Below are 15,000 nucleotides of genomic sequence, written 5' to 3' on the forward strand. Positions count from 1 at the left end.
TCTCCCCGTGTCTGCGTGGATTTTCTCCGGGTGCTCCGGTTTCCTCCCACATTTCAAGCATGTGCAGGTTAGGTGGATTAGCCATGCTAAATTTCCCTAGTGTCCAAAAAGCTTTGGTGAGGTTGCTGGGTTATGGGGATAGGGTGAGGTTGCGGGATTATGAGGATAGGGTGGAGGTGTGGGCTTAAGTGGGGTGCTCTTTCCAAGGGCCGGTGCAGACTCGATGGGCCAGATGGCTTCCTTCTGCACTGCAAATTCTATGGTGTTCCAAAATAATGTTCTCGGCTATTAAAAGTGACCCAGAGGCCGGCCAAGTGCAACATCCCGAATTTCATCCCCTTTTTGAAGAGGGCAGTGTTCACCCGATTAAACCCGGCTCGCCTCTTCACCAGGTCCACGCCCAGGTCCTGGTATACCCAAACCATGTACCCCTCCCAAGTGCACCTCCTTGTCTACCTCGCCCATCTCAATATCTTCTCCTTACCCAGGAACCGGTGAAGACGCACAATTGCCTGCAACTTCCTCATCAGCACCCTGTGTTCTTGATCGACCTCCAGGGGCTGGTCAAAGGCCCCCCATCAACGTTTCCAGCATCTTGGCCATATACATGCCAGCCTCCGCTCTCTCGATGCCTTCAGGCAACCCCACGATTCTTAGATTCTGTCTCCGGGAGCGATTCTCCAAGTCCTCCACCTTCTCCTTTAACCACTTCTGGGTCTCTCGCATTAGAACCACTTCAGCCACCAACGAGGCGAGCCGCTCCTCGCGCTCCCCCACCGCCTCCTCCACTTTCCGAGTCGCCTGGTCCTGGGTCTCCAGCCTCTGCTCCACACGATAATTTTCCGCTTTTAATAGTTCCACTGCCATGGCTAGGTCCTCCTGGGCCTCCCTCCTCTGTCGGCTAAACTTTTCATTAAAGAAGTCCGCCAGATGCTCCATCGACCACTGCTCAGGCAGGGTAGGCCTTTAACCCTCCGCCATCTTGACCTGTGTCACATGAAGATTCTCCTGCACCAACAGCTCCCTTCTTCTCGATCCACTTCTGGTCCGTGGATCCATCCACCAGCCCCACAGTGGTGTTAAACTTTCTCCAGTCACCCCTGCACCTTTTTTTAAACAAAACATCCACCCTACAAATGGGGAAAAGGTCCCAAACAAACGCCTCAAGTGGAAGCTGCCAAATGTTCGATCACTCACTCCATGGCCGCCATCGCAAGTCTCCCCTTTCATCCTTCTAAACCTCAGCAAGTATAAGCCCAAACTGTTCAATCTCTCCTCATACATCAACCCTTTCATTCCCGGAATCAATCTGGTGAACCTTCTCTGAATTGCCGGCAATGCCACCACATCCTTCCTCAAATAAGGAGACCAAAATACTCCAGGTGTGTTCTCACCAACACTCCATACAATTGCAACAACATTTCTCTACTTTTATACTCCAGTCCTTTTGCAATAACTCCATTTGCCTTTTTTATTATATTTCGTACCTGCATACAGACTTTCCGCGATTCATGATCAAAGACACCCAGATCCCTCTGCCCAGATGTATTTTGAATCTGCTTTCCATTTAGATAATAACTTGCCTGTCAATTTTTTCGGCCACAATTCATAGCCTCACACTTACCCACATTAAACTCCATCTGACAAATTTTGGCCTGTTCTCCTAGACTCTCCATAGCTGTCTGTAAACTCTTCATCTCATAGAATCACAGAATCTACAGTGCAGAAGGAGGCCATTCGGCCAATCGAGTCTGCACCAGCTCTTGGAAAGAGCATCCCACCCAAGGTTAACACCTCCACCCTATCCCCATAACCCAGTAACCCCACCCAACACGAAGGGCAATTTTGGACACTAAGGGCAATTTATCATGGCCAATCCACCTAACCTGCAGATCTTTGGACTGTGGGAGGAAACCGGAGCACCCGGAGGAAACCCACGCACACACAGGGAGGATGTGCAGACTCCGCACAGATAGTGACCCAAGCCGGAATCGAACCTGGGACCCTGGAGCTGTGAAGCAATTGTGCTATTCACAATGCTACCGTGCTGCCCTCTTCACTACCTGCTTTCCCACCTTATTATCATCTGCAAATTTTGCGACATTACACTGTCCCTGATGGAGATCTTATATATACATTGTAAACAGTTGAAGTCCGAGGACTAACCCCTGTGGCACCCCGCTGGTTATAGTTCGCCAGCCAGAGAGGGCCCCATTATCACGTCCCTCTGCTTTCCATCAATCAGCCAATCCTCAATCCAATCTAGTACTCTACCACCAATCCTCTGCTATCTCATCTTCTGGATTAGTCTTTTATGTGGCACCTTGTCAAACGCCTTCTGGAAGTCTAGATATACCACATCCACAGGTTCCCCATTATCCATCTTGCTGGTTACATCCTCAAAGAATGTTTGTCAAGCATGACTTAACCTTCATAAAAGCACGATGACAACGATGGATTGAACTTTGTCTTTCCAAATGATTGATTCCAGCAACTTCCTCACCAAAGTTCAAGTTAACCGGTCTATAGTTCCCTATTTTTTTGTCTCTCTCCTTTTTTGAATAGGGGCATCACATTAGCGTATTTCCAATCCATCAGGGCCTTTCCAGAATCCAGGGAATTTTGAAATATCGTAACCAATGAATCCATTGTCTGCTGCCACCTCCTTTAATACTCTAGGGTGCAGTCCATCAGGTCCCGGAGACATATCTGCCTTTAATCCCATCAGTTTATTCAATATCTTCTCCCTAGTTCCTCTGCATTAACTGCAGTTTTGGGAATTTTTAAATTATCCTCGACCATGAAGACAGAGACAAACTATTGGTTCAGTGCCTCCACCATCTGTGTTCCGCACTATTACCTCACCAGTATCGTCCTCTAAAGGGCCAACATTTACTTTAGCTATTCTCTTCCTCCTTAAATACTTAAAGAAGCTTTTGGTATCGGTGTTTATGATTTCCTTTGCTAATTTCCTTTCGTAGTTCATCTGAGCTCTTTTGATTTCATTTTTAGTAGCTTTTTGCTGAACCTTAAAGTTCTCCCAATCCTCCAGCTTACCACTAGCTTCTGCAGTATGGTATATCCTAGGTTTTGTCTTTATGTCCCCTTTGAATTCCCTTTTTTAACCAAGGAACGTTTCTCTTCCTTTTATAATTCCTCTTCCTCTCAAGAATATACTTTAATGAAAAATGAAATGAAAATCGCTTATTGTCACGAGTAGGCTTCAATGAAGTTACTGTGAAAAGTCCCTAGTCGCCACATTCCGGCGCCTGTCCGGGGAGGCTGGTACGGTAATTGAGTGGTATTTAATATCTCCCATAACATCTGCCATTGTTCCTCAACTGTTCTACCCTCAATTATCTGTGCCCATCCTACCTGAGCCAACTCTTTCCTCAGGCCTGCATGATTACCTCTGCCTAATGCTAAAAATCTAGTATGGCAGGGCAGCACGGTGGCCTAGTGGTTAGCACAACCGCCTCACGGCGCTGAGGTCCCAGGTTCGAATCCCGGCCCTGGGTCACTGTCTGTGTGGAGTTTGCGCATTCTCCCCGTGTCTGCGTGGGTTTCGCTCCCACAACCCAAAAATGTGCAGAGTAGGTGGATTGGCCACACTAAATTGCCCCTTAATTGGAAAAAATAATTGGGTAATCTAAATTTAAAAAAAAAAAAATCTAGTATGGCACTCTGCCTTCTTCACTCAATGCGAATTTGAAATTCTAGCATGCTGTGATCACTCCTTCCAAGAGGATCGTTAACGACAAGGCTATTTATTTATCAACCCTTCTTTGTTACACAATACTACATCTAAAATAGCCTGCTCCCTGGTTGGCTCGATAACATTTTGCTCTAAGAAACAATTCCTCATACACTCAATGAAATCTCCCTCCAGACTACCCTTGCCAATTTGATTAATCCAGTCAATATGCATGTTAAAATCACCCATGATTATCGCTGTGCCCTTCTCACAAGCCCCCATTACTTCTTGGTTTCTACTATGCCCCACTTTGGAAGTATTGTTCGGGGGCCGGTAAATTACTCCAAGGGGTTTCTTCCCTTCTTTTTTTTATTTCCACCCTGATCAATTCAACATTTTGGCCCTTAGTGCCAACGTAATTTCTTAATACAGCCTTGGCGTCATCTTTAACCAATAAAGCAAATCCACCTCCTGTTCCAACCTGTCTAAATACAGAGTACCCTTGAACATTCAACTCCAGTCCCCCTGCAACCACATTTCAGTAATCATCACCAAATCATACCCATTTGTCTCAATTATTAGTGCCTTATTTTGAATACTGCGTGTATTGAGGTGGAAGGTTTTTAAATATAACCTACTGATTTATCTTTCCCTTGCAGGATTTTCTTGTACACTACACTTTTCATACATTCTGATTAACTTTATTAAACTATGATATCACTCCGCTTTCACTCCCACAACTTTCACTCCCAGTCATCTTACATTTTTATTTTTTCTGTTTCCTTTTTCCTTCGTAGTTGTTAGACTGGCCCTGCCTGTTCATTCTATTAATCTCTACCTTCTCCTCACATGCTGACCTGCTGTTTTGATTCCCATTAACCATTACACTTCTTGCAGTTTTACCATTAGCCGCAGTTTCTAAAGTTAGGTTTCTGACTATTTCTCTACACTCTGCCCTGTTACTTTTTTTTTGAACTGTATTGAGTTCCCCTGAGGCCTTTCCTCCCCCCCCCCCCCCCCCCCCCCCCCAATTTGGTAGTTTAAAGTCCTTGTGATCACCTTATTTAGCCTTTCCGCTAGAACACTGGTCCCAGATTGGTTCAGGTAGAGACCGTCCCAAAGATACAGATCACTCCTGTCCCAAAGCTGATGCCAGTGCCCTATGAAATGGAACCCCTCTTTCCCGCACTACTCCTTTAATCACATGTTTACTTCCCTAATTTTTTCATCCCTATGTCAATTTGCACATGGCTCGGGTACAATCCAGAAATTATAATCCTCGAGGACCTATTCGTTAATTTTGTTCCTAATTCCTGATATTCCCCAAACAGGTCCTCTTTCCTAGTCTTGCCTATGTTTATGTCGCAACATGGACCACAACAACTGGATCCTCCCCTTCCACTCCACTATCCTTTCAAGCCAGTTAGAGATGTTCCTCACCGTGGCACCCAGCAGACAACATATCATGCAGGACTCTTGGTCCTGCTCAGAAAAGATGCCATCAGTTCTTCTAATTATAGAATCCCCTATAACTACTTGTCTTTTTGCTCCCCCGCTTGAATGGTCTCCTCTACCACGGTACAGTAGTCAGCTAGCTCATCCTCCCAGCAGTCCTTTTCCTGAGTCACATAAGGAGCAAGTACCTTGTACCTGTTGGACAAGGTCAAGAGCTGAGGCTTCTCCATTTCTGAATTCAGGATCTCTCTACCTGCTTCAATCGCAGTCACACCCTGCTGTCCCTGAACCCTGGCCGAATTTGAGGTACTTAATCTACGGGGTGCGACTGCCTCCTGAAATCAAGGGTCCAGGGAACTCTCTCCTCCTGGACGTGCTGCAGTGTCTGAAGCTCAGACTCCAGCCCATCAATTCTGAGCCAAAATTCCTCGAGCAACAAACACTTGCTGCAGACGTGGTTACTGCAGCTCGCAATGGGATCTACCAGCTCCCACATCATGCAGTTACAGCTGTACCAGAACAGAAGTCTTCAGTACTATTGCTGGAATGTTGTCAGGGCCCATTGCCGTTACAATATCCAGTGCCTTCAATCATTGGAATACTGGCATCAGTGATCCTAGAGACCTCATGAGGAGGCCAAAATGATGAAGGGAAGGTCAATGATAAAGGAGCTGAAGATGTTTGGGCCTAGGACACTACCTTGAGAAACACCTGCTGTGCCATCTGAGGATAATTGACCTCCAATAATCACAAAAACCTTTGTGCTATGTAAGACTTCAACCATAGGATCACTGCAATGCAGGTGGAGGCCATTCGGTCCATTAAGTCTGCAACAGCCCTCCGAAAAAGCACTCTACCCAGGTCCACTCCTCCGCCCACCCACCCATCCAATTCCATGACCAATCCATGCGAAACGGAAGGAGAGCTTTCCCCCACTTTTGCAACTGACTTCAATTTTGCTTGGGATCCTTGATGCCATTGGATCAAGATTTTAATAAGGTCTGGAGTTGAGTGCCCCTTTGTTACTACAATTGCAGTTGATGTTATTACTGGCTGGGAAAGTTCCAGAAAGGAACCCTGGCTCAACAGACTAACTTTTACATTTATTTTAGAAATGTAAATGAACAGTCATAGGACTGACAATTAGTTTTTCACAAAAAAAATTAAACATGAAAAGTTTGACTATAATACAATACTCCTTCACTCCCACTTATCCTCAGATTTTAGAGTAACATGTGTTACAAAATATATTTTACACCAAAATGTTCTCAGTAAATACAGAGTCCCTGCAAACCAATAAGCTAACTGTGGTCAGACACACTCCACTCTGAAACCGAGTTCCAGATGCCACCCAGTATAAGTTCTGTGGAGCTGTCCTCAAATTCCCCCATAGAACAGAATCATAGAATCTCTACAATGCAGAAGGAGGCTATTTGGCCCATTGAGTTTGCACTGACCCTCTGAAAGAGCATCCTACCAGGCCCATTTCTCCACCCCATCTCTCTAATCCCACTTAACGTGTACATCCCGAGACACTAAGGGGCAATTTTTTTAAATCATGGCCAATCCACCTAACCTGCACATTTTTGGTCTGTGGGAGAAAACCCGGAGCACCTAGAGGAAATCCACACAGACACGGGGAAAAGTGCAAACTCCAAACAGTCACCCAAGGCTGTAATTGAACCCTGGTCCCCGGCGCTCTGAGGCAGAAGTACTAACCACTGTGCCGCCGCCCAGATGAGTATTACACTGCGAGCCAACATATCTCACTGGTCTCTACATGAATTTTCCCGAACTCCACTCTCAAAAAGACAAGCCTTAGAATCTTCTTCCAAACAACGCTCTTCCTTTGTTGTTTTAGCACGGATTCATTTCCAGCATTTCCACCTCTCCTTTCAGTAATCCTCTGCCTTGAATTGCCACGTACATTTAAGCTTTCACACAATCTCTGAGGTACACAGCCATGCCAATAGAATGCTGTACTAAACTCACCAACCTTACGATTGCGTCAGATATCTGGCATCGTTAAGGATCCGACGGAGTGTGGGTCGTATAGGCCCATATCACTTCTGAATGTGGACGCAAAACTACTGGCGAAGGTACTGGCAGGTAGGCTGGAGGAGTGCCTCCCGAAGGTGATAGGTGAAGATCAGACAGGGTTCATGAGAGGGAGGCAGCTCTTTTCAAATGTTAGAAGGGTATTGAACGTCGTTATGGCATGGGCGGAGGGGAAGAAAACAGAGGTGGTTGTGGCATTGGACGCTGAGAAGGCATTTGACTAGGTAGAATGGGGGTACGTGATGGCAGTTCTGGAGCGGTTTGGGATTGGACCAAGATCTGTGAACTGGGTAAAGCTACTATATAAGGATCCGAGGGCGAGTGTCCGCACAAACAACATCAGCTCGAGATACTTTTCTCTCCACCGTGGGACTAGGCAGGGATGTCCTATGTCCACCCTGCTGTTTGCACTCGCGATTGAGCTGTTGGCCATCGCATTAAGAAGTTCGGGGGTATGGAAAAGAATAGTGCCGGGGGGGGGGGGGGGGGGGGGGGGGGGGGATAGAGCATAGGGTGTCCTTATATGCCGATGATTTGCTGTTATACGTGTTGGAACCGGGTGTGTCGATAGGGGGAATATTGGAGCTGCTTCGAGTGTGTGGGTCTTTCTCGGGGTACAAACTAAATCTAGGCAAGAGTGAGTATTTTGTAGTGTCTCGGCCGGGGGTGGGGGGGGGCTGCCATTCCGTAGGGCAGGGACTCACTTTAGGTACCTGGGGGGGCAGGGTGCCCGGGGGAGGGGGAGGGCCTCACGGTAGCATGGTGGTTAGCATCAATGCTTCACAGCTCCAGGGTCCCAGGTTCGATTCCCGGCTGGGTCACTGTCTGTGTGGAGTCTGCCCGTCCTCCCCGTGTGTGCGTGGGTTTCCTCCGGGTGCTCCGGTTTCCTCCCACATTCCAAAGATGTGCGGGTTAGGTGGATTGGCCATGCTAAATTGCCCGTAGTGTAAGGTTAATTGTTGGGTTATGGGTATACGGGTTACGTGGGTTTAAGTAGGGTGATCATTGTTCGGCACAACATCGAGGGCCGAAGGGCCTGTTCTGTGCTGTACTGTTCTATGTTCTATTTCTAGATTGGTGGGGAGAGTGAAAGCTGATCTCGCAAGGTGGGATGGTCTCCCTCTGTCACTGGCGGGTCAGGTACAGGCGGTTAAAATGAACGTGTTGCCGCAATTTCTGGTTAATTTTGAATGCCTGCCGATTTTCCTGCCAAAGGCTTTTTTTCCAGAGAGATTGAGGGAAGGATTGCTTTGTTCATATGGTGAGGTAAGGTGGACAGAGTTAGAAAGGTGCTACGACAGAGGGGAAGGCAGGCAGGGGGTTTGGGTCTTCAAACCTGATGTAGGCAGCACCGTAGCATTGTGGATAGCACAATTGCTTCACAGCTCCAGGGTCCCAGGTTCGATTCCGGCTTGGGTCACTATCTGTGCGGAGTCTGCACATCCTCCCCGTGTGTGCATGGGTTTCCTCCGGGTGCTCCGGTTTCCTCCCACAGTCCAAAGATGTGCAGGTTAGGTGGATTGGCCATGATAAATTGCCCTTAGTGTCCAAAATGCCCTTCGTGTTGGGTGGGGTTACTGGGTTATGGGGATAGGGTGGAGGTGTTGACCTTGGGTAGCGTGCTCTTTCCAGGAGCCGGTGCAGACTCGATGGGCCAAATGGCCTCCTTACGCACTGTAAATTCTATAATTACTCCTGGGCGGCGAATGTGGAGAAGGTGCGGAGCTGGGTCAGAGGGGTTGATTCCCAATGGGTCAGAATGGAGGAGAGTTTGTGCAAGGGGTCGGGATTGAAAGCACTAGCAACAGTGCCGCTCCCGATAGCCCCGGGGAAGTACTCGGGGAGTCCGGTAATAATAGCTTCATTGAGAATTTGAAGGCAGTTTCACCAACACTTTGGGTTGGGGGGGCAGGGTCAAGGGAAATGCCGATTCGGGGGAACCACAGATTTGGAAAGTGGGATGGAAATTTTCGGAAATGGGAGAAGGGGATTAAGACACTAAAAGATTTGTTTCTTAGGGGTCGGTTTTCAGGATTGAAGGAGCTGGAAGCGAAGTACGGGCTGGAGCAGGGAGAAATGTTTAGACACATGCAGGTTCGAGTTTTTGCCAGAAAGGAGATACAGAACTTCCCGGTGGAGCCGGACTCCACATTGCTGGAGGAGGTGCTGGGGACTGGAGAAGGGGTAGTGTTGGTGGTTTACGGAGTTATTTTGGAAGAGGGGAAGGCACCACTGGAAGGGATCAATGCAAAGTGGGAGGAAGAGTTGGGAGAGGATATGGAGGGGGGTTCTGGTGTGAGGTGCTCCGGAGAGTGAATGCCTCCACCTCGGGCGCGAGGTTGGGGCTGATACAGCTGAAGGTGGTATACAGAGCACACATCACCATGGTGAGGATGAGCCGATTCTTTGAAGGAGTAGAAGATGTGTGTGAACTTTGCGGGGCGGGGGTGTGTTGGGGGGGGGGGGGGGGGGGGGCTAATCACGTTCATATGTTTTGGTCCTGTCCAAAGCTAGAGGATTACTGGAAGGAAGTTTTTAGGGTAATTTCTGAAGTGGTGCACATGAAGTCGGACCAGCCAGGGTTGGAAATTGGTCGGAGGCAGATGTTGTAATCTTTGCCTCGTTGATTTCCCAAAGGCGGATCCTGATAGGTTGGAGAGCAACCTCTCCACCCTGTGCCCTGGCGTGGCGGGGGGACCTGTTGGAATTCTTGACTCTTGAGAAGGTTAAGTTTGAACTGAGGGGAAGGATGGAGGGGTTCTACAATTCATGGGCATTATTCATTATGCACTTTCAAGAACTGGATAACATCGAACATTAGTTGGGGCGGGTGGGTGGGAGGGTTGGGGGGCTGTGTGTGTTAATGGCGACTATGGGTGATCCCTAATTCCTTTTTTGTCATTTGTTTGTGTGAACATGCGGGCTACTGTTTGGGGGTTGGTGGGAGGATGGGATCATTGTTATTGATATGGGGATTGACATATTTGTTAATGATTATTGTTTATTGTTGGTGGGTGTAATTTTGGGAGAAAATGTGAAAAAGGAGAATGAAAAAAATATTAAATAAAAAAGATATCTGGCACCTTGCAAGCCAACTTCATCAGGTCTGCAATTTTCAGCTCTCTTTAACTTCAATGAACAATACCTTTCTTCAGTTTCCAGTTCATTTGTCCCTTTTGCTTCAGTTTTCCTGGGACATCCCATTTCATTTCCTGGTTTCTAGAACTATAGTTTCTGGGACTTGCTTTCTTCCCATTACTCGATTGTATTGCTTCTTTTAGAGCTATGAGAGCGGTTTCATCTCCAGCTGCTGAGCTCCAACTACCTTGAATCCAGTTAAAAACTAAACTCATAAGGTCTTTCGAACGTAAAGGTAGACCCTAGCTGATGAGCAATAGCAAAGTCTTTAAGTTGTTTGTTTTTCACGTCACAAATTCTTAAATCACAATGCAGACAGTTTGAAATGAAACCAAAACCTCCATACATGCAAACACCTTTGTTTAACATGAATCTAACTAGAGTTTTAACCCCTTTCTTCACATAAATTAGATTCACTTAAATCCATCCCTTATTTCTGATATCCAACAAAACAAACATAGAACACTCAAGACCCTCTCCCGCCATTAGAAGAACCCAAACTGAATATTGGCTAGTTAAATTTTTCTTTCATGGGATATTAGTGTGACTGACAAGGCGAGCGTTTGTTGCCCATCCCCAATTGCCTTATATTGAGTGGCATTTAGGCTATTTCACAGGGCAGTTAAGAGTCAACCACATTGCTGTGGACCTAGACTCTCAATTAGGCTAACTGGTTAAGGATGGCAGATTCCTTTCCCAGTGATGCCCACATCCCAAATAATTTTTTTAAATGCATTTGTCCACAATTTTACAGCTAGACCCATTTTTTGTGCTAGTTAATGCAATCTTATTAATGCAACAGAACACATGCAAAAATATTCAAATGAATAAAAGACACCATTTATCAGCTTCTGAACTGAGATTACACAATTTCCTTACTGTGCCTATTTTCATATAAAATATTCTGGAATGCAGGAGACAAGCTGCTTTCAGAAAATGGTGGTGCCAATTATTTTCACAATTGAGTACTTTGGTAGGCCACTTCCAGCAGCATTAATAGTGAACCATGGATAGGAATAGCAAGCATACTTTGCATATGCAGTAATTGCTGAACATGTATTTTTTTTTTTCAAAGGGTGCAATTCTCCTTTTCTTGTGTTACAAACCGATTCTTCCAACAAATTCTTCCAACAAGTTAGCAAACAAAGCCCTGCTTCTTTGTCACCTCAAATGCTCTAAAGTGGCATTTAGTTTCTTTTGAAGAGCCTTAATATACAATTTATTTAATCAATTGAGTTCCTGTTTCCTGAAATTCTACGTTAAACAGTAGTTCACTACAGTAGCAGGAGTTGTTAATGTGATATGAAACTAGCAGCAGGAATTAAGTTAACACTTGCATCTCTGTGTTAGAAGAGTATTATGTGACTGAGTCAGTTTACAAGGCAACAAAAGCAGTGTGTGATATCAAGCTAGTTTCTAATCACAGTTGACACAAAGATCCTGCATGCATTTGCTAAAGAGCTACACAGTAAAACAGCTTTCTCTCCATGGTGCATCTTCTAATTACAGTTCCTCATTAATTCAAAGCACTAGATATCTAGCTATTCCTGACAGTGGTGTAAATTCTCAAACTGCTGAGAATCAATTGTAATGTGCAGATATTAGCATGACGAGAAGGCTTGATGCATTAAGTTTCATCACTTCATATTACTGTTTAAACTACTTCTATATCCATATTGCTTCAACATCAAAAAAACTATTGATATTAAAAATCTTACACGGGTAATACTGAAAATTTCTAATGTTGATGGTCATGTATATGATATCATGGACCAATCAAAGCTGAACAATATCAGAGCAGAAAACTGGAGAAAAAATACAATCCATCTTTTCACCACGTTATCGTACCCATTCCTCGGTTCCTATTCTGGGTATCTCACTCATGCTGTCAAACCTCTGCTACTCCTAGACATATTCCAAGGGTTGCAACTTGACTGTACTCCATCCCTCAAAAGCGGACCAAATATTCCAACAAGTTTTAAGCAAGACAGTCTAGCACCTTTATGAGCATTCAGGAAATTAGCTGAAATCAGACCAGGACTCAACCCCCAGTTTCTTTTCCACATGTGCAGCAACACTCTTTAGCCCAGGTACCCATCAGATACACTTTGGCTCTCAACTTGCTGTGTGCCCCACCTATACAAATTCAATAAGTGAATGAATGAAAGCTATACGGATACAGTATGAAACAGAATCAGTGCTCTGGGCAGAAAGCTACCCTTAACAAAGATGGAGCCTTGTTTTTGCAGTACCTCCAATGGAGGGATCGAGGTGTCCCTGTACATGATTCTCAAAATGTTGGCATGCAGGTACAGCAAGTAATTAGAAAAGCAAATGGAATGCTGGCATTTATTCCAAGGGAAACAGAATATAAAATAGGGAAGCATTGCTACAAGTATGCAGGGATTTGTGAGACCGAACCTGGAGTACTGTGTACAATTTTGGTCTCCTTACTTAAGAAGGGATATACTTGAATTGGAAGCAATCCAGAAAAGTTCCCAGATGAAAGGAAAAGTTGAGCAGCCTGGGTTTATAATCATTAGAGTTAGAAGAATGCGAGGTGACCTTATTTTTAATAATAATAATCTTTGTTGTCACAAGTAGGCTTACATCAACACTGCAATGAAGTTACTGTGAAAAGTCGCTAGTCGCCACATTCTGGCACTTCTTCGGGTACAGAGGGAGAATCTTTCGGGACTTGTGGGAGGAAACCGGAGCAGCCAGAGGAAGCCCACGCAGACAGAGAGAATGCGCAGACAGTGACCCAAGCCGGGAATCGAATCTGGGACTCTGGCGCTGTGAAGCAACAGTGCTAACCACTGTTACCTGCACACATATTGAAACATACAAGATTCTGAGGGGGAGTTGACAGAGTAGGTGCTTCCTCTCAAAGGGAAACTAAAACCGGGCGAACAGTTTAAATACTAGACGTTTCCCATTTAAGACAGTTGAGAAGGAATTTCTTCTCTTATTTACTATCCCACAGAACAGTGGAGGTTGGTCATTGAATATATTCAGGACAGAATTAGACAATTTTTGACCTACAAGGGAGTTAAGGATTATAATGGGCATGGGAGGAAGCTGGAGTTAAGGCCACAATCAGATTAGCCATGATCTTGCTGCATGACAGAGCAGGTTTGATGGGCTAAAGGGCCTACTCTAGCTCCTATTTCTTATAATCTGGGCAGACTCTGCCCTCCGTAGTTTTACTTTATTTTTTTTTGTTCAGGCCCTGGGGTGCAGCTTGAACCACAGCTTGTTAAGTGAGAACACTTAACTGACCAGGGAAGAAAGTTGGTTACAGGGATTGCTTGTTATGTCCCAGCAAGAAACTGACTGAAGGGATACAAGGTCGGATCTCAATGAGAAGTACAATTATCTGGCAAAGTAAAAACATTCTTGTCCCTCCACCCCAGACTGCTGCAAATTCCTCACAGAAGCCCTGGAACCCCCATCCCCCCTGGTGAGCAATGGTATCATCTCTTAGATAATATAACACTTTTGAGGCATCACTCCAGCGGTAGGATACATGGGGAGGCACGGTGGCCTAGGTGGGGTTACGGGGGGATTGGTCCTTGGTGGGATGCTCTTTCAGAAGGTCAGTGCAGACTCGATGGGCCGATTGGCCTCCTTCTGCGCTGTAGGGATTGCACAATAATTAAAGCCAAACGTTAAGAAGTTTCCAGACGATCTGATATTTTTTCTCCAAGACTTCCTCTTAATGTTTACTGAGACAACCAAGCCGGTGGTAGAGCAGATATCGCAATTGAGAGGGGACATACAAACTGTCCACAAACATCGAGGAATTATTAATATTAGATGGGATACTGTCAGAGAAGGGCTGGTCATTTTAACCAGGTCCTCACCATTCCTGCTGGGGTCAATCAGTGTCAATGAGGACAATGTTTCTGATGGAGAGTCAGTCAATGGTCCTGTGACCGGGACCCTCTGTCTGCACCCACGCATGCGCACGGCCACCTCGTCTCGCGGCCGGTTCCAGGCCTCACCCATCGGCGGCCAAATGGCGGCCAGCCCTTTAATTAAAGGCCGGCGCTTTCCCCCTCGGGGACCGGGTCTCTCGCTCGCTTTCCCCCTCGGGGACCGGGTCTCTCGCTCTCTCTCCCCCCCGGCTTTGCAAGCCCGACCTCACCCCACCCCCAAAGTCCGCGCACTCTCGGACACCTCACCGCGGCGGCGAATTCCCCCGGCCGTTATACCTCGTCTCTCAGTGGCTCCGCTTCCCTCTGTCACCGGCCAGAACCCGAATCTCCGCGGCAAGAGGTTTGAAAATGGCGCGCACCCCGTCCAGGCCGGAGCGAGCCGCCCGACAGCGGCACCCAACGGCGCCCGGAGGAATCGGCACCCAACCAGACAGCGGCACCCAGCGGTGACCGGGAGAATCGGCGCCCAGGGGAATCGGCACCCAGCCAGACAGCGGCACCCAGCCAGACAGCTGCGCCCGGGGGAATCCGCACCCAGTTAGACAGCACCAAGTGAGATAGCAGCACCCAGTGGGGCCCCGGGGGGATCAGCATCCTGTGAGACAATGGAACCAGGGGTAATGGCACTCTGGGTAGTGGAGGTACACCCACCAGGTGAAGTAATATTACACAGCAGGAGACATGGCAGATCAGCACTCAGTAAGGCGAGGCAAC

General features: G+C 46.6%; 1 protein-coding gene across 3 annotated transcripts in view; it reads right to left on the reverse strand.

Annotated features, from left to right (window-relative positions):
• The window catches only part of cep135 (centrosomal protein 135), a 190,808-nt gene extending 176,111 nt beyond the window's left edge, over positions 1-14,697 (reverse strand). The window contains exon 1 of one of the 3 annotated variants that reach the window (XM_038791149.1): positions 14,563-14,697. The gene's annotated coding sequence lies outside the window, so the exon portion shown is untranslated. Of the gene's footprint in view, positions 1-14,211; positions 14,232-14,532 lie in introns of those variants that run through there. The other 2 variants (XM_038791151.1, XM_038791152.1) reach the window with 2 other exon arrangements.
• Between the last annotated feature and the right edge of the window lie 303 nt (positions 14,698-15,000).

Source organism: Scyliorhinus canicula, chromosome 3 (genome assembly GCF_902713615.1).
Source record: "Scyliorhinus canicula chromosome 3, sScyCan1.1, whole genome shotgun sequence".
Lineage (NCBI taxonomy): Eukaryota > Metazoa > Chordata > Chondrichthyes > Carcharhiniformes > Scyliorhinidae > Scyliorhinus > Scyliorhinus canicula.